The sequence below is a fragment of the Lissotriton vulgaris genome, chromosome 4_1 (genome assembly GCF_964263255.1).
Source record: "Lissotriton vulgaris chromosome 4_1, aLisVul1.2, whole genome shotgun sequence".
Lineage (NCBI taxonomy): Eukaryota > Metazoa > Chordata > Amphibia > Caudata > Salamandridae > Lissotriton > Lissotriton vulgaris.
This window is the reverse complement of record NC_141691.1, coordinates 426,288,680-426,310,403: the sequence shown is the minus strand read 5'-3', so window position 1 is coordinate 426,310,403 and position 21,724 is coordinate 426,288,680.

The window sequence follows — 21,724 nt, the reverse complement described above, 5'->3', positions numbered from 1 at the left end:
GTTGCATCATTTACAAGGCCCCCTACATGAAGACCCCAGTCTACCTACCTAACAAACTGGCCATATCTGAATGGCAAAGAGGGACAAAAAGCTCAGACATCACCAGATTATATTATAAACTCCAGATAAAGAGAAATAAAATAAAGAAAACAAGCATTTTCTGCCTACAGCCCCAGGATTTTGAGCAACATACGCTTTGATATCAGAGCATTGTGAGAAGAAACTGAAAACTTACCTCTTCATGGAAGACTGCCTGAGTAGGCTACATATCACCCTTTCAATAGCTCTACCACCTCACACTGTCCCCTTGACTCTCAAAATGAAGAGTTTCAGCAGAATAAGCCCAATCTAGATCAGGCCCACAGTATCTTTAGAACACTATTTCTGTTAACCTAAAAGTGACTGGTATGTCAAAAAGGTCTTTGGTGGTACTTTGCATAGCAATTTGTCAGAGAGACCAGAATATGAAACTTGTGTAGAAAGGATACCTTTTAAAAATGCCTTTCTGGGTGAAAAGAAATTTGAAGAGCTGTCCCTTAGCTTTCTCAGCTAGTAGATAGCTTTTTAAAACACTTCTTCTCTTCCCAAACAACAAAACAACAGAACAGGTCTTTCTGTAACCCAGTCCAGTGGTATTCAAAGTGCTTGCATTCTTGGAATTTGAACTCATGATCCTCAAATCACCACACATATAAGTGACATGCTTTCAAATCATCAGACCTTATTACCAGCATGCCATCTTGAAAGCTTAGAACAAGCATAGTCTTTTTCAAGAAGTTCAGGGTTACAACCTTTAGACACAAGGAGATACAACTGAGATTTACAATTGCAAGTAGAGAGTAAATCAGGAGTACCACAAGGCAATTTGAAGGCATTCCGTGTGTGCAATGTGGCATTCCCATGCATCCGCCCATGGTTTTTGGCACATTAATAAGCAGCACTTACTGATCCAGCATAGGGAGAGGTGAGGAATGCACCATATCTTAGTAGATATGGTGCATTCGTGCATTCTCCCTGTCATGCAGTATTACGTTATGTGATCTATTAGTAAATCTGCCCCACAGTATACAATGATACCTTAATCCTACGCAGTGTTAGTGCATCCCAGAAACATTTTCGACAAACTCGGTTCCCCTTTTCTAACCATCTATAAGTACAATTAGGATGGGGTCATTCCAAACTCTTTGCATTGCATTTGGGGACTCAGAATTTATAGAGAAAAAACCTACACCTCAGGAAAGTATTTAGGAGGGTGCAAATAAGTGGAGCCCTCGAAATCCCTGATTAGCAGTTTACATTTTAGATTATAAAGCTATAGAGTATTCTTAAAGAAAGGTAGGGAGGCTGAAGCTGAGTTTCATAGGGGTAAGCCCTTGGTGCCTTTTTAGAAATGGGATTTAGGGTAGGCTAGGGCAAGGGCCGAAGCCAGGCAAAAATCTCCACTCTAGTCAGGATAAGGGAGTTACACTCCTAAAATAACCCTGCTCACCCCCTTGGTAGCTTTGCACGAGCAGTCAGGCTCATCTTAGAGGCAGTGTGTAAAGGATTTGCACATAACCCACAGTAATACAGTGTACACACTACACTACAAAAGAACACCACACCAGTTTAGAAAAAAATCCTATATTTTTACATAAGTAAAACAAGACCAAAAACAACAAAAATCCACAATACTATATGTAGAAAAAGTCTGTAGTTATCAAAATAGGTTTAAAACAAAGTTCCTCAATGTTGGTAGCTTAGTGCAGGGCTACCACATGTCGCAAACCACAAATCCCTCAATTCTAGCTTGCCGCAGGGTCGTGGGCTTGTTACTGTGTCGGGAAGACCCGCAACCAGTACCTGTGAGAAATGCAGGGTGATGAGGCTCTTGAAGTCATCCGCGTTGCAGGTCGAGCTCCTCTCTGATGGAATCAGGAGAGCTGGCATTGGCAGGCATCGGATGCTGTGGTGGGAAGTGCAGTGGTGCGGCAAGCGGTGTCCCCAGGTCGTGGTGCGAGCAGCGGCTCAGTGGCAGCTTCAGATGATGTTGTCGGTGAGACCAGGGTCGCGGTGTGAGATGAAGGCGGTGCTCGTCATGGTGCTGGCAGGTCACTTGCAAGCAGCGGCATCGTCATTGCTGAAGCACTGTCATCGGCTGACGAGCAGGAGTCGATGGTGCCGGCGTCGGTGGGCCAAGGCTGAGGTGCGGGATGAGGGCGATGCTTCGTGTGACTTACGAGCAGTGCCCTCGAACCACAGTGCAGGCAGCAGCATCGATTTTGGCATGTAGCGGTGGCATTGGGGAGGGTAAAGCATCCTAGTGAAGCAAGATGGTGCGGAGTGCAGTGCCCACAGGTCACGGTGCGAGCAGCGGCTAGGTCTCCAAAAGTTGATAATCCTTTAGAAACTTTTCCCATGATTACAAAGGAGATGCTAGCTAGCCTTGTAGGGAGGGTAAAATCCGGCTCTCAGGTGGATCCCTGCCCCCCAAGGGTTTTTAAGCTAGCTATGCCAGGGTTAGAAGAAGACGTTCTCTACCTTTTAAATAAATCTTTGGAAACGGGACAAGTACCGGTTATGCTTAAGGAAGCCCGGCTGATCCCACTGCTCAAGAAGACAGGGGCGGACCCAAAGGTCTTAAAGAATTTCAGGCCAATCTCCCAATTACCTTTCTTAGCAAAGGTTTTGGAACAGTATGTGCTGACACACCTTTCTAGACACCTGGAGGCCAATGATTTGTTAGAGTATAATCAGGCAGGCTTCAGGGCATACCACAGCACGGAGCTGGTGATGGTATCCATTCTGGACGAACTGAGCTGTAAAGCTGATAAGAAGATCCCGGGGGCCCTGGTGCTACTTGATCTCTCCGCGGCTTTTGACACGGTGTGTCATAGTCAATTGCTGCTGCGTGTGAGAGACTTGGGCATCGGGTGCCCGGTACTAGGTTGGCTTACCTCCTTTCTGCAAGATAGATCGCAGAAGGTGCAGCTGTCCGACCTAGTATCTACATCAGCGGCCATCAAATGTGGAGTACCACAAGGTTCGGCCCTCTCACCGCTCCTCTTTAACATCTACCTGCAGCCACTGATCTCAGCTCTCAATCAGATGGAGTGTCAAATTTTTAATTATGCCGATGACACACAGATTGTTATTCAAATAGAGGATTCCCCAGGTGCACAAGCTAGGCTGCAGAATATTCTAAGGTTCACAGTGAACTGGATGTCTGCAAACTCCCTAAAGATTAACCCGGCAAAAATAGAGGTGCTGCCAATAGCCATCTCTGGCAGCCCCTGGAATGACGGGTTCTGGCCTACGGAGTTGGGCAGGACACCGGAGCCAGCAACTGTGGTGAAAAGCCTGGGTATCCACATTGATAGCACTCTGTCCATGAAAAAACAGGTGTCGAGTGTGGTAGGCTCGTGTGTTGGCCTATTGAAACAGCTCCGTAAGATTGCCCAACTATTGTGGTTTTCCACTTTAAGGACTGCGGTGTCAGCCATAATCTTGGGAAGACTAGACTACGGCAATGCGCTGTACATAGGGTTGCCCAAGCAACAACTTAAGAGGCTTCAGATAGTCATGAACGATGCAGCGAGACTGGTCTTTTTAAGAAGCCTAGGAAAACATGCTAATATGCTGCTAACACGCCGATGTCAACCAGCAATAAACAGCGATAAAAGAAAATGCGCTAAGCAATATTTTTGATAATTAGCACATTCTGTTGATAATATGCCCATCAGTGTTTGTTAACAGATGCTTGGTGGTTGGCAGGGTGTATACTTCTTCGTGTGAAAAACGATTGAGAGAGACGAGAAGAGAAAGAGAGGTGATATGAAGGGGATAGGGAGGGGGATATCCCAAGCGCTATGGTGCCCAATTATCTAATTTGGAGGGGAGTCGGACTGCCTATGAGCATCTAGTGAGAACCAAAGAAGTCTTGATTTGCCCTGATTGAAGTGTTGATTGAGGATAATGTTGTTGGTGCTTCAGAGGAAGCAGACCCAGGCCCACCAAGCAGGGTATGAAATAGAATTGAAGTATTTCCAATCGCAAACTGTAGTTTTGACACCCAATGTGAGAAGTAGGTAAAATAAATTACTTTGGTTATGTTGAGTGGTAGGGGATTGTGAAGAGCCAAGGGTCCTAGAGCAACTAGCACCAGGTCCAGCCCTACATTGCAGTGTAAGATGCTGTTTATCATTTTGTTGATGCTTTCCCAGTAGGAGAAAATCATTGGACAGTAAAAAATCATATGTTCGAGGTCAACAACCTTCTGAGGAGCAATTCCAACATTTGTTTGAATTTAGCAGGCCCAATTTGCAGAGTTTAGCAGGGGTCCAAATGGATCTGTATAGTAGCTAGTATTTACACTGAACTATGATGGGGGAGATCTTGAGTTTTGTAGTGTACTTCCGGATGAGCGACCAGTTGTTTTCTGTTAGATGAATATAGCCTTCTTTAAGACAAGAATTGGACCGTTCTTGAGCCACAGAAACTCTACCCGATTTTTCAAAAGGAAAGTTCTAGTGCTAGGCCGGGAAACGGCCAGCCAAACAATATACCAATACCTAAATCAACCTTAATTCCGCTCATTGAGGAGAGACTGACTACCAAGATGGAAGACCAGCCCCAGCAATTGTCATTACAAATAAACAGTATAGGCAGCCTCTCTGCGGATCAGCACCAAGAAAGCCATAAGCAGGAAGCCTGGTCCTTCGCCACGGACAGAGAAATGATAGTCCCCCCACTACTGAACAACAATGAGTTCCGGGGGATCAAATTCGCCCTTTAAAGACATTGGAGCAACCATAATAAATGCACAAAGCCTGGCTACATATTCTTCCGCCGCCAGCCAAAGTGCACAAGGGAAAAGGGAAGTGGAGAATAACATCACAATTTTCACACCTGAATATACATCACAGGGAAGCCCCAAATGTTAAACAGGTCCCGCATCCTATAAATTCTCCAATACATCGCGACTCAAGACCTCATCCAAGTACAATCCAAGCTTTTCGGTAACAATACAGCATGAGAGTTATCAATATTAAAATGGAAAAATGACTTCATACCCCATAAATATATGATAGAAAGAGATTGATTCACGAATTGGGGGATTATGGGTACACATTGCTAAAGAGGAGAAATACCCATTCATGTTAAAAAATGGATCTAATACCAAAAAGACACAGCACCTACAAAAGTACATCTTAAGAGAGACAAACTATATTGCTCTTAGCACAGCATTTCCCAACTCAAGAATACACCTTTCGTCCAATTGTATTTAAACATGGCGCATGTTCACAGAAAGAAGAAAAATGCATCAAGATAGAAACCTCAAAGAGGTAGCAACAATAACCCGACCACCGCCAAGATCAAATTTCTCCCAGAACACAAAGAAATGGCTACCCCAACAACAGATCGAGCAACACTGTGAAAGTATTTTCATGGAATGTTTATGGGCTAAAAACCACATTACATTACAAAAGAAGCATTTGAATTTCTACAGTCTGGGGACCTACTATGTCTTCAAGAAACTTGTTTGCTTTCCTTAGAGGTCATTCCAGGCTTTATGGATTTTCAGTAGCTAGCTAAAAAGTACAACATATTCGGAAGACCATTGGGGGGCTTATTGATATACACACGAATCAGCAGCAATATAAAAGCCAAACCCTTACTAAATAAGTACATGGTCCAAGCCATTCTTCTGCAAGGCCTGAAACCGAATGGCTACCCAATGAAGATTGTACTTCTGAACATCTATTTCAACAGCAACGAGTCACCCAGACACAGCGACATGAGGGCTCTAGTGGACACACTTGAAGAGTTATTAGGCAGTCAGCCAAACTGTGAAACCATAATGGCTGGGGACTTTAACACCCAAAACCTAGGGACTGCACCAGATGAAGCAATGCCTATGGACAGGGCCGGAATGCTAATGAATACTTTTCTAAACACGTACAGATTAAAATAAATACAAATCCCTCATCCTCCCAAGGCAGCCTCAACTAAAGAACTACAGGGGATAACAAATCCACAAGTGATTATATTTTCATGTGCAATCGCTTGTATGAACACCTGTCGGATTTCCAAAAAACTTTGCTCCAGACTAGCGACCATCTCCCACAGGCCGTAGGTATTACATTACAAATGGCCTGTCTTCTGCTCATTGCCCTTGTGGGTCAAACTAATGGGGAGGAAATTCACGCCCTACTGAGAAGACGAAAATGGAATAAAATAGACACATGAGTCCTATGTAAGTGGATAAGCAACTGGCCAGATTTGCCCAATATTTCACAGCAGGCAATGTTTCTGGGAACTTGATCATACTGGCGACAGAGGTGTACCATCTTTCAATAGGCAAACAAACAAAACTCCACGGAACCCCTGCAGAAAGTGTTTGCGGCAAACTTCAACCCTGGTGCAGAAAAGGGGAGCAAAGCAAGTAGGCCATGAGAACAGCCATCCACATTCACAAGCGAGAGGGAAAAGACAAAACACACCAAGATCAACTCCTAGAAAGGAAAATACATAGGAAAAATGTATGGGACTTCAAAAGACAACAGCAAGACTTCCAATGGCTGTATATTTTCAGCCTGTTGACCCCAAGCAAACAGGTGGAATTTTGGTCATACATCAACAGGCTTTCAGGGCACGGCCACGATTGGCGCAATGTGGTCGCCAGCCACACATGGATCAGCTATGTGACCACACTGTACTGTTGTGCTCCAAATCTGACACTTCTGGACTATCAATGTCTTTCCATCACCATTGGTCTAGCCAATACCGTTCCTCCATCCATTGAAAAAACATCTGAACTTCTGGTTGCAGGGAATCCTCCAACCACTAAAGAAACATCTGAACATTAGGTTGCAGGGAACTATGTGAGAACAATTCTAAAAACCATCAGAATGGACAGGACACCGGGTCCCACCGGCTTACCAAGACACCTCTTTAAAGAAGATTGTGACTTCTGGGGAACCATACTCACGCCGTCCTACCAGTATTGCCTAGCTAATTCAATGATTCCAGAGACCAAGAAAGGGTCTCTGCTGCAACCCATTCACAAAAAGGGCAACACCGGGGTGCTATCGAATTATAGGCTGATCGCCCTCCTGGACATCGAGGCAAAGATATGCAAGCCTCCTCTTGCAAGACCTCCAGGATTGGGCTAACGATAATTAAATCCTACCAGCCTACCAATTCGGTTTCAGGCCAGGGATGTCAATATTGGACATCTGGTAGAACAGTCCACTCAGAAAAAGCAGCCACCACTTTTTGCATACTTTGTGGACTACTCCGCAGCATTTGATGGTGTTAACCAGAGTCTGCTGTGGAGGAAAGTACAAAACTGGGAGATACGGATGATCTGTTGAAAGCAATAATCAGTCCCTAAACTAGAACCTGGGTACAGTTGAAACTCGCGATGAACTCAGCCACCAAAAATATCCTAACAGACCGAGGGCTAAAAGAAGGCTGCGTATTGGTGCCTCTGCTTTTTAACTTATACACGGCGGACCTCAGCAAAACAATATCTAATGCAAATCTTTTACCCCCAAAAATTGGACCAAACAGACTATTTTGAATGCAGTACGCAGACGATATGGTGCTACTCGACCATACCAAAACAGGCATGCAAAGATCATTGGAAGCACTAAGCAGCTTTACCAACAATAATGATTTAAGAGCATATGCAGAAAAGATGAAGGTATTAATATTTGGGAAGTATGCCAACAAACTTAGACAACAATGGAGACTGGGCAACTTGAAAATAGCAACAATGACCAAATATAACTACTTCGGGGTTTAGCTTATGAGCAACGGGAAGCCCACAGCACACATTGCTTCCATCAGCACAAAAGCCAAGGCAGTGATGTATGCCCTATTTAAATTGAATTCCAAACTAAGCAGCTCGTCAACCAAAACCATTAGAAGGTCATAAGTTGCAAGTTTCTACCCTCAATTACATATGGCCAACTAGCATTCCCCGTAGCTTTTATCAATATCATGGAACACGTCAATTGTCGAGCATTCAATCAGATCTTCCAGATTCCATCAAACACTCGTAATGCCCTGGTACGATTGGAATTTGGCTAAACAAACAAAGTCATGAGCATTGGGCTTCGATTGTGCTGTTTTATCGATGAAAGCAATTCTAAGCGCAGTTTTTATGAAAGGAAACAACTTGTGGATCAAGGTTTTGCACACTGCCTGTACTGAACTGCACCTTGACATGACCAAATGGCAGGACTTTATACATCAGCCTGGCACTCTAAAATCTATATTAAAAAATCAAGTCAGACTACTATCCAAGGCTATCCAAGGAAGAGGACATGAAGGAACTGAAGCTCTCCAGCAGTAACATCAGGATACTTGTAAGCTTTTACGACGACCGACTAAGGCAGCCATATCTTGATGCCGCCCTAAACAAGTCGATTTTAAAGCGAATCTTAACAGTGAGACTTAGGGTGTTGCCGATAAAAGATATCAACTTGCGCTGGAAAGCTTTAGAGGCGGTCACTACTTGTAGACTCTGTCACCAGTATGAGGAATCCATGGCTCATCTGGTTTGCACATGTCATTTTTTGACCCATGCAGGTCGCACTTTACTGAAACTTTTGTTTTTAAACTACGGAACGCGTACTTGCACAGATGCCATGAAACTTCTTTTTAACTTGGAGATCCCAATGGAACTGGCCAGATTTGAGAAATCTGCACACAAGGTGAAATAACTTTTAGGTAAAGACAAGCACGCCGCACTTAATTGAAAACTCCTTTTTTTAAAACATCGAACAGGTACACGCAAATATGCCACAAAACCTCTTTTTTGGAACTGGATAGATTAGCAAAAATCTGCACACAAGGTGAAACAACTTTCAGTCAAAGCTTTAGTCAGGCACTAGAACTGGAACTAATTTATAGGTTTAACATTTGTTTTTTCACCAATTTTATTCGTTCCACACTTTTTTAGTGCTGTGTTTTCAAATCTATTTTATCTATGTTTTAGTCATGTACATTACATCGTTCAAATATGTACCAATTATAATTGAAGTAAGTAAGTGCTGGAGACATGTTGCTTGACCTCCTATGTAACATTTATTGTTAACTGACACAATAAAATGTAGTGGTGTTCATGGTTTTTTTACCTTGCCAGATGAATTGGGTGGTGGATGTATTAAGGAGTTTGAAATCTGAGTGTTGAAGCAGGTACATATTGATTTTAAAGTTTACCTGTGGAGTGATTAACAGTTTGGTGTATTCTAGTCTGCCCCTCCACGTCATGTGTTTGGGGGACCGGGGCTTTGGATTGCCCGCCTATAAGGCGGCGGTCCAGCACATGGAATTACACTGCGACCACCACTGTGGCAGTCGCATTGTTCGGCGGGTGCTGGCTGCAGCATCCGCCGCAATGGTAAAAATGCAAGTTTTGCATTGCCCTGCACTACGTGGCAGGGACCACGGGGTATCTGCCACATGATGCAGGTATAGGTTGGGGGCACCATAGGTACCCCCCAAGTACAAAACTTTAGTGCCCATGCTGAAGGAAGGCCCGCTACGGGCCCCCAAAGTACATCACCACCAGCCTGTGAATGGCAGTTGAACCGGCATACACAGTCTTGTGGGAATGCAGCATCTCTAATCTGGCAGACGGTGCATGTTAGGCACACCACCATTTTAAAGATGCTTGGTGGGTCCACCAGGCAATCATAACGATTGCCTGTGGCGGACAGACTTTGTGTCTTCCAGCACACCACCAGCCATGGTAATATGGTGGGCTGAAAAGTGCTTCACAATGGCGTGGAAACCACCACCGGCAGGCTGCCAGTGGCAATTTCGTAATGAGCCTCCAAGTTTTTATGAGGTCCTGGATTTTTTTCAGCAAGCTGTTTTCGATGTGTGAACGAGAATCGGACAATGTTTTGCCTAGATGGAGGCCCAGGTATTTTAAGTAGTGGTATTGTCATTTGAAGTTGATGTTCCTGAGAATCTTGGAGGTGCAGATAGGGTTGAGGGAGAAGATATCAGTTTTATCTTTATTTAGCGTGCAGTCAAACACATTAGAGTAGGCATTAATTAGGTTGAGGATTTCTGGAATAGCTGAGTCTGCATCTTCCCAAGATATAAGGCCGCCATCCACATAGGCTGCTACTTTGTGTGCTGTTACGCCAAAGGGGATGCCTTTGAAGTTGGGATTAGGGTGTATCTCTGAGAGAAAAGCTTCTATGGCTAGGAGGAAAAGTAGTGGTAAAAGCGGGCAGCCTTTTCCCGTAACTTGAGAATATTTTCAGAGAGGGAGCCATATACCCTAACTTTGGCTGAGGGATTATCGTATAATACAAATACCATCTGTTCAAAGGAGGATACGAAATTACATTTGTGGATTGCTGATCTTAAACAGGGACAAGAAACCTTGTCTAAGGCTGTGACCAATTCAGGTGAGTTAAGGAGGGACGCATTTCTAGCACATGGGCAAATAGTCTGGTATTATTGCAGGCCAGTTTCCCGTTAATGAATTCTGTTTGTGAAGGGTGAACTATGGTTGGGGTAAGTCATTCTGGCGGATAGGTTTTTGCATGTATTTTGCAATCTACATTGAGTAGTGATATCTGTCTGTAATTTTTCATCTCTAAAGGGTCTTTTTTTTCTTTATGGATGCCAGTAATTATCGCTTCGGGGAAATTGAGCTAGTTTTGCCATTAGAGGGATCAAAGAGGGATTTTAGGTGAGGGGGGAGAAGGGGTTAGACACTATTGCAGAAGCAGCTTATAAAGCTGTCTGGACCAGCAGCCTCTTTTTTATTTTAAGCACATTGATTGCGCTATATATTTTTTCTGATTTGGTCCGTCTGTTAAGGGAGATTTGGTCTGATTCTTTTAGAAAGGGCAGATCAATGTTCTGAAGGACATTTTCACTATCTGTGATGTTAGGTTGTCGAACAGGGTTGTAAGGTTCCTCATAGTATTGAGCAAAATTGCTAGCTATGTTTTTTGGGTTCGGTTTCAGATTTATCTGACTTGCTTTTAATAGCCATGCTTGAGAAGTTCTGGCTTTTCACTTTCAAATAATTTGCCAAAAATGTCCTGCCTTTATTGACTTTGCAAAGTTTCTTTACATCGTAATTATTTAGCCTAATATGTGTTACCTCGCTTAATAGTTTATTATATTGATATTTTAAATTCCTGAATTTATTGAGTGTATTCATCGAGTCTTTTGCAAAGAAGTGGTACTCGAGTTGTTTGACTTTAGATTTGAGTTCCTCTAGGGGTCTGTTGAATGTTTTGTTTTTGTTGGTGATGATGATAATCATTTTACCCCTGAGAGTGGCTTTCATTGCTTCCCATAATGTTTCGGGAGATATGTCAGGGATGTGCTCTCATGAAAAAAAGTTTACAAGAGAGGAGCTTATTTCTTCTCAACACGTGGGTTCGTGAAGGAGTACTTTATTAAGGCAAAAAAAAGTTTGTCAGGATTTTTACATTCAATAATGTGACCTCATTTAAAAAGCTGTACAAAAGGGGGTGGTGATGGACGGAGCTTCTGAATCAATCAAAAAACTCACACCCAGTCAAAAGATCTGGGCTTAATCCATTACCGTTCTTTAGCCCACTCTGCCACCCCAGTTCAGACATGGCAATATGCAAATCAGTCTGACCCTGTGCCTCATGGGAACAGTCCAGCCTGAACTGCCAAGCCATGTCTTCCCTGGACCGGAAACAAGCCTCCGAGGACCGGTTTCTGGCATTCCAGCCGTCTTCAGCCCGGCTTGCTTGAATCCAGTGGCAAAGTGAGCAAGGGACTTACGTCTGAGCATACCCTGCCACACTTATGGCGGCCAAAAGCGGTACAAAAGGGGGTGGTGATGGACGGAGCATCTGAATCAATCAAACACTCACACCCAGTCAAAAGATCTGGGTTTAATCCATCACCGTTCTTTAGCCCACTCTGCCACCCCAGTTCAGACATGGCTATATGCAAATCAGTCTGACCCTGTGCCTCATGGGAACAGTCCAGCCCGAACTGCCAAGCCATGTCTTCCCTGGACCGGAAACAAGCTTCCAAGGACCGGTTTCTGGCATTCCAGCCGTCTTCAGCCCGGCTTGCTTGAATCCAGTGGCAAAGTGAGCAAGGGACTCATGTCTGAGCATACCATGCCACACTTATGGCGGCCAAAAGCGGTACAAAAGTGGTGGTGATGGACGGAGCATCTGAATCAATCAAACACTCACACCCAGTCAAAAGATCTGGGTTTAATCCATCACCGTTCTTTAGCCCACTCTGCCACCCCAGTTCAGACATGGCTATATGCAAATCAGTCTGACCCTGTGCCTCATGGGAACAGTCCAGCCCGAACTGCCAAGCCATGTCTTCCCTGGACCGGAAACAAGCTTCCGAGGACCGGTTTTTGGCATTCCAGCCGTCTTCAGCCCGGCTTGCTTGAATCCAGTGGCAAAGTGAGCAAGGGACTCATGTCTGAGCATACCCTGCCACACCTATGGCGGCCAAAAGCGGTACAAAAGGGGGTGGTGATGGACGGAGCATCTGAATCAATCAAACACTCACACCCAGTCAAAAGATCTGGGTTTAATCCATCACCGTTCTTTAGCCCACTCTGCCACCCCAGTTCAGACATGGCTATATGCAAATCAGTCTGACCCTGTGCCTCATGGGAACAGTCCAACTCGAACTGCCAAGCCATGTCTTCCCTGGACCGTAAACAAGCTTCCAAGGACCGGTTTCTGGCATTCTAGCCGTCTTCAGCCCGGCTTGCTTGAATCCAGTGGCAAAGTGAGCAAGGGACTCACGTCTGAGCATACCCTGCCACACTTATGGCGGCCAAAAGCGGTACAAAAGGGGGTGGTGATGGACGGAGCATCTGAATCAATCAAACACTCACACCCAGTCAAAAGATCTGGGTTTAATCCATAACCGTTCTTTAGCCCACTCTGCCACCCCAGTTCAGACATGGCTATATGGAAATCAGTCTGACCCTGTGCCTCATGGGAACAGTCCAGCCCGAATTGCCTAGCCATGTCTTCCCTGGACCGGAAACAAGCTTCCGAGGACCGGTTTCCTGCATTCCAGCCGTCTTCAGCCCGGCTTGCTTGAATCCAGTAGCAAAAAGAGCAAGGGACTCACGTCTGAGCATACCCTGCCACACTTATGGCGGCCAAAAGCGGTACAAAAGGGGGTGGTGATGGACGGAGCATCTGGCGGGTGGAGACAGGGTCTCCATACCGCTTACTGGCTAAGACTTGCTCGTAGTTGTTTAATGTGAATGTGAAGACATAGCGAGAAGTGGAAAATTTTATGTGCTTTTAAATTTTGAATAGTAAGTCCGCATTGCCTCACAACCTCACCGCATCATTCACTAGTCTCAGGGCACTCTTCTCCTCGTAACAGAAGCGATAGTAACCGCCTCCCACCTCCCATTTTTGCAAGGGGGTGGCAGGCTTTCACACCACTTCCGGTCCCACTAGGAGCGGTTAGCGCTCTAGTGGCTGCACGCAGGGCTATTTAGCCCTCGCACCTCCTTGAGCGCGCAGCGATCGCGCGCGGCCCCGCCGAAGACCCGCCAAAGAGCTGCCCGTCTGCGCCCGTCCGCGACAGGACGGGGCCAGTGGCCTACCACTCTGCCCCTCACATCATGGACAGGTCTACGACCGCCCCCTATACAAGGTATTCAGCGCATGCCCTCCTTGCCCTACAACCCCAGGGCACACACAGATGCACCAACAGACTGTCAGTGTGCCCCGAAGGGCCTTTTTCATGTTTAATATGCGGTTTTCAAGCTACTCACTGTAACATTATAGTTGGGAGCCCTAACAATGATAAAGTCATTCCAAAAGGCTGGAAAAGTTTTTTACTTAATGTAAGGTCTCTCCCAAAGCATCATATGCAACTTTGGGACTCTATACACAGTATTAAGCCTGAGATCTGTTTTTTAACTGAAACATGGCTTAAACCCCACACTATTCCAACTATCACCTTGGGAATACCTATGGGGTACAAAATTCTCCGCCAAGATCGGCTGGAGAGAGTAGGAGGCGGGATCGCCATTGTTTACAAAGACAGCCTGAATATTAGGGTTTTTGTCCAGGTAATGCTACCCACCATGGAAATAATTATTTTTCATCTAAAAGTTAGCCCTAAGGTACACTGGAAAGGAGCACTAGTGTATCGCCCGCCCGGACCTAATGCTGGGTTTTCCTTAGCTTTGACTGAACTTCTAGCTCCCCATATGAAAACAAATGAAAATTTTAGCCTACTTGGAGACTTTAACTTTCATACTGATGTTGCAGACCACCCTGACACTATTGCACTTTTAACAGATCTTGCCCTGCTGGGCCTTCATCTCTGTAACAATGGCCCCACCCATACAGGTGGCCATACTTTGGACTTAATTTTTACCACCCTTCCCAATGTCTACTGCCATCCCCCTAAATACATCTACTGGTCGGATCACAAAATGTTAGATTTTTCCTTCCTCCATCTACCCGAACCTACCAATCACTCCATCACGCAGGCCATCAAACGCAGACCATGGCACAAAGTTACTCCTGATAGGTTCACTCAAGTCTGGAAACAGCCAGTCCTTACAAGCTCGGATGATATTGAGACAGCACTCTCAAAATTTGACTCCTCACTGATGACAGCCATTAACATTCTGGCTCCTCAGAAAGTAGTCAAGCAACCTACCAAAGCTAAAAGGGAAGCATGGTATACTGAGGCCCCTAAAACAGAAAAACAGGGGTGCAGGAAATTGGAGAAACTTTGGAGACGGTCACATAAGGGGGAAGACAAAGATCGATATTTAACAGCTATGACCACCTATTATAAAAATATAAAAAGAGCAAGGAAAATCAGTCTTACCTCCCAAATAACAGAGGGGGGGGTAACTCCACCCGAGAGCTATTTAAAATCATACAGACTTTTACCAACCCTGTAATATGTGAGAGTCCGGATGTTTTTACTCAAGATCTTTGCAATAATATTTCCCAGTTCTTCGAAGAAAAAATTGAGGGGATATATAAGAAAATTACGAAAGTCACAGGTCCTTTAGAGACTATGGCCCCTGAGACTCTCCCCACAATGACCCCTGACAAAACGCTCCATGCAATTCCAGAAGTTACCTTAAAAGACCTGACTACCCTTATTGGCAATATGAAGACTGGTTCTCCCACTGATCTGATCCCTGCAAAATTGATCTCCCCCCTGATGGAATCATTAGGCCCCACTATTCAGAAGCTTATGAATCTTTCCTTTGCCGAGGGACAACTTCCACAACCCTGGAAAGAAGCGGTAGTGAACCCCATACGGAAAAACACCACCCTTCCCTGGTCAGAACTCTCCAACCTCCACCCTATCTCCCTTCTCCCTTTCATTAGCAAACTGGCTGAGAAACACGTTAATACCATTCTTTCCAACTATATCGAGGCGACAGGGGGCCTGGACCAATCACAATCTGGGTTCAGGCCCAACCACAGCACTGAATCGGCCCTCCTCTCAGTGACTGATAAGATCAAAATGTCACAGGATAGAGGATGTTCCATTATATTAGTGCTGTTGGACCTGTCTGCGGCCTTTGATACCGTGTCCCATAACATCCTCCTCAGCCGCTTGCAGGGAGTAGGGATCGGAGGCTCAGCACTATCTTGGCTGGAGAGTTTCCTCTCCGGGAGATCGCAATCTGTCAGCCTGGGCCCCTATCGCTCCACCTCGAAGGCGCTCACAAAGGGGGTGCCACAAGGCTCATGTCTCAGCCCTACATTGTTCAATGTATATGTGGCCCCCCTTGCTGAGATTGTACGGAAGTATGGGTTCATACCGGTTTCCTACGCTGATGACACCCAGCTCCTCTACCCTTTCAGCTCCCTTGGCCCTACAGTCAAGGAAAATTTTGCTGAGGGTATGAGGGCAGTGTCACATTGGATGGCCGCAAATTGCCTCCAATGTAGCGTTGCAAAAACAGAGGTTATGCTCTTCGGCAAGGCGAGCCTTCTCGGGTCTCCTGAATGGTGGCCGCTGGATTTGGGCCCAGTTCCCACATCTAAGCCTCATGTTAAAAATCTAGGGGTTAAGATTGACCAAAAATTGACCCTTAAGGAGCACACCAATCACATTGCAGGACTATGCTTTTACACCATTGGCCTCCTAAGACGAGTATTCCCTTACGTTCCTGACACCTACAGGAAGACACTCGTGCAGGCTTTGGTTACTAGCCGTCTGGACTACTGCAACGGCCTGCTGACGCTAGCAAACGCTGATGCAGTAGGTCGTTTGCAGGTGGTCCAGAATACGGTAGCTAGGCTGGTCATGGGTGCGCCGGCCAGGACTCCCTCTAAGCCTTTGTTGGTAGAGCTACACTGGCTCCCTATACGACAGCGTATCAGTTTCAAAATATGCTGTACGGTTCACAAATGCTTATATGGGGATAGTCCTAAATATCTCTCTCAATCTCTTGAACTGTACCAACCCAGCCAGTCACTCCGTTCAAGCAACCAAGCACTCTTGAAACCCCCTGCTACAAAAAGATCCAGGCAGGGAGACCGAGCTTTTTCAGCGGTTGGTCCTGCCCTATGGAATAAACTTCCTACAGAAATGAGGATGAACATCAACCACCTATCCTTTAGAAAGGCCCTGAAAACACTCCTCTTCCAGGAAGCATTTCAGTCCCTCTAATGCACTTTAAAGACTACGATAATTTTCTGGCTAGCAAAGCGCGGAGATACCCTATGGGATTGAGTCCTGCGCGATATAAGATATTAAATTAAATAAATCTGAATCAATCAAACACTCACACCCAGTCAAAAGATCTGGGTTTAAACCATCACCGTTCTTTAGCCCACTCTGCCATCCCAGTTCAGACATGGCTATGTGCAAATCAGTCTGACCCTGTGCCTCATGAGAACAGTCCAGCCCGAACTGCCAAGCTATGCCTTCCCTGGACGGGAAACAAGCTTCCGAGGACATGTTATTGGCATTCCAGCCGTCTTCAGCCCAGCTTGCTTGAATCCAGTGGCAAAGTGAGCAAGGGACTCATGTCTGAGCATACCATGCCACACTTATGGCGGCCAAAAGCGGTACAAAAGTGGTGGTGATGGACGGAGCATCTGAATCAATCAAACACTCACACCCAGTCAAAAGATCTGGGTTTAATCCATCACCGTTCTTTAGCCCACTCTGCCACCCCAGTTCAGACATGGCTATATGCAAATCAGTCTGACCCTGTGCCTCATGGGAATAGTCCAGCCCGAACTGCCAAGCCATGTCTTCCCTGGACCAGAAACAAGCTTCCGAGGACCGGTTTCGGGCATTCCAGCCGTCTTCAGCCCGGCTTGCTTGAATCCAGTGGCAAAGTGAGTAAGGGACTCACATCTGAGCATACCCTGCCACACTTATGGCGGCCAAAAGCGGTACAAAAGGGGGTGTGATGGACGGAGCATCTGAATCAATCAAACACTCACACCCAGTCAAAAGATCTGGGTTTAATCCATCACCGTTCTTTCGCCCACTCTACCACCCCTGTTCAGACATGGCTATATGCAAATCAGTCTGACCCTGTGCCTCATGGGAACAGTCCAGCCCGAACTGCCAAGCTATGTCTTCCCTGGACCGGAAACAAGCTTCCGAGGACCGGTTTCTGGAATGCTTGCTTCTTAAAGAACGGTGATGGATTAAACCCAGATCTTTTGACTGGGTGTGAGTGTTTGATTGATTCAGATGCTCCGTCCATCACCATCCCCTTTTGTACCACTTTTGGCCGCCATAAGTGTGGCAGGTTATGTGGAATCTCAAGTAACCTTTTGTTTAGATATATCCAGTGGAAGCATGTATGCTGGCTATAAATAGTCCGTGGCTGTCTTTGATGATGTGTGAAAAGACACATCAGCCTTCTCTATTTTTAAATTCTTGATTACTTTAATACCTGTGGATCTGGTAAAAACTGTAATTACCCTGTTTTTTCTTGTTGGAGTCAGGGGAGTAAGCTAGATTTAAATACCAGTAGTATAGAAGATATCTAGCTATAACTTTGTTTATTCTAGTCCTCACTTTATGTTAATATTCTATTATTTGTCTTCTTTTGACCAGATGATTGAGGCTTTTTTCCTTGAGTGATATGGGATTTGATAGACATGGTATATGTTATGTAGCGTTTGACCACAAAGATGGGTGTCTGACATGTAGGAAAGGGGTGTACAAGTCTTGACAGATGTGATCTTTTATGCAATCAGAGTATCCACGTTTGCCTGTTTGGGATATCCCCCAGGGAGTGAATGTGGAGAGGAGAAAGGGACAGTGTCGGGAGAGAGAGAGAGAGAGGTGTAGTAAGAGAGATAATAGAACTGAAATAAAGGAACCTAAAATCCATATGACTGCAGAATGTGGAGACAGTGGTGGCCACAAAGTCACCAATTGTGCGCTCTACTCGGTGGAGTCTGCAAGAGGTGGGATATCTCAGCAAGAGGAGAAAGTATTATTTCTTAGAAAGCAGGGCAGTCTAGCTGATCTTTTGGTAGTGAGAGGCTGGTATCCCTCAGGCTAAGCTTGTTTGTAGGGCTTGTTAAAACATAAGATCTGGTTTGGATGCAGCAGCATGGGATGGATTATGTAGCTAAACGAGTGAGCTATAAAACTTTTTTGAGGAAAACCACATTGTTGAATATCACAGCATTGAAGAATAAAGTGAGCAAAAGGAGTATTCAAGGTTAACCAGAAAAAGATGAACATTGGATCAGCAAGCTATCAATTATGTGATCTGTATGGAAACATGCACAGATCAAACATGCTAGAATCAAATAACAGTATGTGTAAACACTATGTTTGTACTGAAGTGTAGTTTATTGATGGATATTTGTTTCCATCATACCTTTTCTCTTACATCGTACATCATATACTAGTATCATGATTGGCATTGTGTGCTTCCAAATCATCGCGTATAGGCGGGTGTGTCTAGATTTGTGTAGTCAATGAGGTTCGAAAGAGACAAAAGGATTATTTAAGTATGTGGAGGGCTATGAGTATGAGGAGGCAAATGAGGCAGTGAGAGGCAATGTTATCGCCTTGTAGGGCCTATTGAGGGTGTCCTGTTCATTATGCTTGGTGGGTAGCAAGCTTTAGTATTGTGAAGTTGTGAGTGTGTGCATTGTGGGTTGATGCTAAGGTGTGTCGTGATTCATGAGATTTCCTGTTAATGGTGTCTAGGCTTATGTCTCAGAAGAAAATTACAAAAAACAATTTGATGGACAGAATGTAGTTCAATGTCTTACATTCACCCCAGTACAATGATCTGGGCCTAAATCCATCGTTTTTTGCACTCCACACCACCCTGGGTTAGATAATGGCTTTATGCAAATCAGCTCTGACCCTGTGCCCCATGGGAACAGTCCAGTCCGAACTACACAGCCATATCTTTCCCAGACCGGAATCAAGCATCCGAGGACCGGACCGGTTTCGAGGTAACACCTCTCATCAGCCCGGCTAGCTTGACTCTAGTGGTGTGGAGGCTCTGGGACCCACGTCTGAGCTACCCCAGTACACTCAGGGAGAAAATTACAAAAAACAATTTGATGGACAGAATGTAGATCAATGTCTTACATTCACCCCAGTACAATGATCTGGGCCTAAATCCATCGTTTTTTGCACTCCACACCACCCTGGGTTAGATAATGGCTTTATGCAAATCAGCTCTGACCCTGTGCCCCATGGGAACAGTCCAGTCCGAACTACACAGCCATATCTTTCCCAGACCGGAATCAAGCATCCGAGGACCGGACCGGTTTCGAGGTAACACCTCTCATCAGCCCGGCTAGCTTGACTCCAGTGGTGTGGAGGCTCTGGGACCCACGTCTGAGCTACCCCAGTACACTCAGGGAGAAAATTACAAAAAACAATTTGATGGACAGAATGTAGATCAATGTCTTACATTCACCCCAGTACAATGATCTGGGCCTAAATCCATCGTTTTTTTCACTCCACACCACCCTGGGTTAGATAATGGCTTTATGCAAATCAGCTCTGACCCTGTGCCCCATGGGAACAGTCCAGTCCGAACTACACAGCCATATCTTTCCCAGACCGGAATCAAGCATCCGAGGACCGGACCGGTTTCGAGGTAACACCTCTCATCAGCCCGGCTAGCTTGACTCCAGTGGTGTGGAGGCTCTGGGACCCACGTCTGAGCTACCCCAGTACACTCAGGGAGAAAATTACAAAAAACAATTTGATGGACAGAATGTAGATCAATGTTTTACATTCACCCCAGTACAATGATCTGGGCCTAAATCCATCGTTTTTTGCACTCCACACCACCCTGGGTTAGATAATGGCTTCATGCAAATCAGCTCTGACCCTGTGCCCCATGGGAACAGTCCAGTCCGAACTACACAGCCATATCTTTCCCAGACCGGAATCAAGCATCCGAGGACCGGACCGGTTTCGAGGTAACACCTCTCATCAGCCCGGCTAGCTTGACTCTAGTGGTGTGGAGGCTCTGGGACCCACGTCTGAGCTACCCCAGTACACTCAGGGAGAAAATTACAAAAAACAATTTGATGGACAGAATGTAGATCAATGTCTTACATTCACCCCAGTACAATGATCTGGGCCTAAATCCATCGTTTTTTGCACTCCACACCACCCTGGGTTAGATAATGGCTTTATGCAAATCAGTTCTGACCCTTTGCCCCATGGGAACAGTCCAGTCCGAACTACACAGCCATATCTTTCCCAGACCGGAATCAAGCATCCGAGGACCGGACCGGTTTCGAGGTAACACCTCTCATCAGCCCGGCTAGCTTGACTCCAGTGGTGTGGAGGGTCTGGGACCCACGTCTGAGCTACCCCAGTACACTCAGGGAGAAAATTACAAAAAACAATTTGATGGACAGAATGTAGATCAATGTCTTACATTCACCCCAGTACAGTGATCTGGGCCTAAATCCATCGTTTTTTGCACTCCACACCACCCTGGGTTAGATAATGGCTTTATGCAAATCAGCTCTGATCCTGTGCCCCATGGGAACAGTCCAGTCCGAACTACACAGCCATATCTTTCCCAGACCGGAATCAAGCTTCCAAACATCTCCTACAAATAAAGCGCAGTTGCGTTGAAGAGGTGCTGCATATTAGAGGTCCCTTCGTCGGCGAGCGGAGCTCAAAGTATCAGAGCTCTTCAAGTGGCAGCCATCTTGCACTGCTGCTGCCGCGTGCCTCACTGCATTAATATTTTGATCCTAGTTGAAGATGGGCCCCATCATTTGTTGCTGCTGTCTGGGATGCTGGATTGTTGCTGAATGCCTGCTCAGAATCCAAGACGTTCAACTTCAACTATAACATCACATGAGACTTACTTGGCTCTCTTGGTATAACCAAAATATGTTTGATGACAATAACTATTTACTGTCATGAAATGGAGAACCAATGCGGATTAGGAAGTATGTATGGTAAAGTTGCACTGAACTTTGCAGATTGAATCTGCTGCAAGGAAACCCCAAGACACATCTATGCCTGATTACGCTATTGTGGGCCTCATTCACAAAGGAAAAAATACATTTTTGTGTAAGTTTATGATCTTTCGCTATGCACAAAGGTTTTTTCAAGTAATATCTTTACGACTGCGGAGTCTATGCACATAAAAAATGATAGGACTGCCCTCACACAAAAGTTTGTGAATCAGGCCCTGTGTGTTTACATGCACTGCTAATCAAGTAGAAACCTGTGACCTAGCAAATCATCTGCAATTAAT